Here is a 3,861-nt window from a genome sequence, read left to right as displayed (position 1 = left end):
AGCATTGCCACCATCTTCAGTGCATTACAAAACTGTGCGGGGGAAGTAACTGTTTTAGCTGTTAGTGCTCTCAGGCAGTGTATCATGGCCAAAGGGTGGAACTCTGGCAAACAAATTGATGTAAATATGTTGATATGTTTGTAACATATATTGTCCATGCATGCACACAGAAGCTAATGTGAAGGGCCTGAAGCCTTTAGCCTTAAGGCTTAAAACTGGAGTACTCCCCGCCAACAGTCCTCTTCCCTTTATCCCAGAAAGTGAAGGAAGAGCGACGCTGTGTTTCACTGCCTCTGACTGTTTGAATAGGTGTCGAGTCCAGACCTCAGGGTACCACAAGGACAAAGGGAAGAGTTCAGGTTTATCAGGTTTTTCTGTAAAGTACGGGGATCGTGTGTGTTCCTGCTGCGGGCAGGGGAGGCCCAGGAGGGCCAACGTCCTCCAAACTTCTCAACCGCAGCACCGGCATCTGAGATTTACAGTGGGAGCTGGCACAGTGACATCAATCACTGGGGCACCTTCTTCCTGAGCCAAAAATCCTACCAACAAAAGCACGGAGCCGGCCTTAATCAAAAGCACAGGTCCTGGGAAAGTAGCCCTGACTTCAAACATTACTGCTCGGGGGTGGAGAAGCCAAAAAAGAAGGAATTGAAAAGTTCTGATGCAGCAAACGCATGAAGGGTGTTGCCATTGATGTGTGTCATTCGCCTTGTCGCTGCTGGCAGCTGTGGTCAGGGCGAGTGTTGGTCGGCAATCCCCCAATGCCGAAGTAAAAATGTGGCGTCTATTCAAAAGAGCTGGATCTGGCAGAATTTACTGATGCCAACTGTGCATTTCCTGAGAAGCCGTTACAGCATTGAGGCCAAATAGGAGCCACATGCTACTGACATACTGCACATGGTGACGAGGTTTGCCTAGATAAACACTTTTCAAATATCTACAACACCCAGTTATGGATGCAAAGCAAGAATACAAACATACTCCAGCTATTTACTTATCAGACAAGATCCGGAATCTGTACAAACATCATTGTGTGCGCCTCATTCTCGGACAGGACGCCTGTCAAAGACCTTGAATCAAAAGGTGTTTTCAGCCTCAGTCTTCACGGAAATGTCGTCAATATAAACACTAGTGCAGACCCGATGAAGGTCACAGTGTAAACGCAGCGGTCGGCATGCACAGATGAGATGGCGCTGAAGAACAAGGCGGCGTGCATTTGGGAGCACAGGTGCTGTCGCTTTTCAGCTGTCATAACGCTTGGGATCAATATCTCTGCAGCCTCTGCCGTCAAGCTGCTTGCAGATTCTCTGCAGCCTCCGTGCAGTCATCCGTCAGCGTGACGGATCGACTGACTGGTTACAGCTCACAGCCTCGCCTTTGATTTCAAGAGCCTCAGAGGCAGACGTCTGATGGTAGGAGCCGGTGTCAGTGGGAACGTCGCTCATTTGGAAAAGTCGGAGCCGGTGCGATTGGGCAGACAGGGCGGCGTGACCAGGGCGACAGGGGCGACCCAATCTGGATAAAGAGACGCATGAAAGGGAGAGAAATGAGCTGATGTTAAACAAATCTGGTTGAGCGGATGTGGAACAAGCAGGACGAAAAGATCCATGGATATTCGAAATAAGTAGAATTGGCTGGAGGGCGCGGGGTTTCGGTCCGCAGAGTAACCTTTAGAATATCAGAAATATGGAAAATATCAGTCAGATCACCCTCACAGTCTCGGAGAGACGGGTCCAGGAGACCCAAAGGTGGTTCTGACGTCTGCTTCTTCAGCCTTTTGATCGGCTGTTTCAGCAGAAGAAGAGGAGGGCCAGTTTCACAACGGAGGTGTGCAAAGTGTCCACATAAACATGCTGAGGTCCTCTTCGTCCAGCAGCACGCTTGTTTTTAGTCAGAAAGTGTCACCTTGTACTTCAACCTCCAGCTCCATCATAGACAGCTAAAACTGTGAAATATCGGCTCAGACCAGCTCCTCCTCAGTGGCTGCGAGGGGGATTTAGCTTAAGTGATTTCTGTTTATGTAGCGGGTGAATAATGGAAAGTATATGGCAACAAAGTTAAACGTACATATGGGAAAGTAAAACTGAGGTTGACCTCTGACCTTTGCAGATTGCTTTGGCCCTGGTTGCTGCTGGTTCGATGTTATGCGGGCTCCCTGAAGGTCACTGCAAAGTGTTCAAGGAACACAACGTTGCTTTTCAGCTCTCAGAGTAAAGAGGAGCATGACCTTTTTTGACCCCATTACTCAATTTCTTAATCATTTTTGGTCTAGAAGGAGAAGAATCCTTTAATGTGTCAGATCTCTTACAGGACTCACAGTTTATTTTCATTATTAGTCACTCCAGTCTTCTTTGCAGAGTAAAGAAGGCTGACATCAAATATTTACCTTATTTCCCTCTAATAAATTCAAATTCATTAGGATTTTACATTCTAATGAGGAGCTGCGGCTTTGAAAGTTCACATGAACAGAATTCATGTTTTTCACACCGTTTGTCATTTCTCTCGGCTCCACGAACAACTGTCGTGGATTCCGAACACTAGCAGCCCCTGTTCCGTCACCTTTGCACGACGTTAATGATCCACCAGTGCTGTCAGGAATTTGACCTCCTGGGATGAGCTTATTTTCCGTGTTGGCATTTGAAGGAACACGCCAATGTCATGCAGGCCTGGCAGGTGACTTTCTGGGTATTTACTGCCACTGTGTTCTTAGTGTGGGTGTTGGCTCCTTATTATATCAAGATAAGAGCGGATCATCAGCCTCCAGCTTCATTATTGGCTGCTTCTAAGTTGCAAAGACGCGCCAAAAGGGTCCCACCTTATAACGAACGATGTCCTCATTTTGGTAGTAAAATAAGTAATTTGGTGCTCAATAAGTACCAAAGACAAAGACACACACACACACACACACAAATAATGGATCCACCGTCTGCATATGCATACACTCCTCTCTGATCCTTTAGTGAAAAGCAGTGGAGTACTTTCCCCTCTCAGGAAAACAGCTGACGAAACAATTCGCCCTCGACACTCGTGCGCCGCTGAAATCAACCAAAACACCAATGGGGGGATTGGAAATTGCAAGGTTTACGTGCAACTTTAGCGGTTTTACCTGTGAATACTTTTCAGTGTGAAATTCCCTCTCCTGACCTTCTCAGGTGACTACACACACACACCTTCATATTTCTGCTCTCCTTTTTTCCCTCTTCCCCTTCAGCCTTGTTTAGATTCTATTATCCTCTATTGCTTGGCTGCCTCACCCTATTAATCCTAGCAGTTCCACTCTGAGTGTGTGTGTGTGTGTGTGTGTGTAGCTATTTCTCATTTCACCTAACCCATTAATCATTGGCAACCATTTGGTAGCCAGGCTGTACTCTCAGCAGCCTAAACACACACACACACACATGCACACACACTCTCTCACACCCACACACACACACACCGCTCACGCAGGTGTCCCATTAATGCTTCTTTTGTCTGGAGGCTTGTGTTGATTTTTTATTTTGGTCTTAGTGGGCGAATGTGGACTCCAGCAGGTCACGTCTCAGTCAACCTGGCCTCAGATCGAAGACTACAAGAAACATGCACAAAGATGGTTGAAGTTAGTGTAGCCCACCAGCCCCACAAAGAATTTTCCCCACCTTTCGGGATTCCCCTTCCTGTGGACGTACCTATCTGTCTGTAAGGCGACCCGCCTGTCCTGGATTCCCTTCTAAACTTAGCCGGGTGGCAGCAGCCCTTGGGTGGTCTCTGCCGAGGGTCACCGAGGAGGTCGGGGTGGGCCCGGGCGTCAGCTGACGTCACCTGTATATGCAGAGATCATTGATTCTGGAGTTTTATGGTCTTTGTTCTTTGGATTTGAGCAGC

At 47.6% G+C, this 3,861-nt stretch overlaps 1 long non-coding RNA gene across 1 annotated transcript; it reads right to left on the bottom strand.

Moving 5' to 3' along the window:
• Window positions 1–3,479: 3,479 nt before the first annotated feature.
• On the bottom strand, window positions 3,480–3,861 carry LOC130535598 (uncharacterized). Its single transcript, XR_008953177.1, has 2 exons — window positions 3,666–3,861; window positions 3,480–3,565 (listed from the first exon to the last, which is right to left on the bottom strand). It is a non-coding gene; the product is annotated as an uncharacterized LOC130535598 (long non-coding RNA).

This window comes from Takifugu flavidus, chromosome 12 (assembly GCF_003711565.1).
Source record: "Takifugu flavidus isolate HTHZ2018 chromosome 12, ASM371156v2, whole genome shotgun sequence".
Taxonomy (NCBI): Eukaryota; Metazoa; Chordata; class Actinopteri; order Tetraodontiformes; family Tetraodontidae; genus Takifugu; species Takifugu flavidus.
Note: the sequence above shows the minus strand (reverse complement) of the source record. Positions and strands in the feature narration are given on the sequence as shown.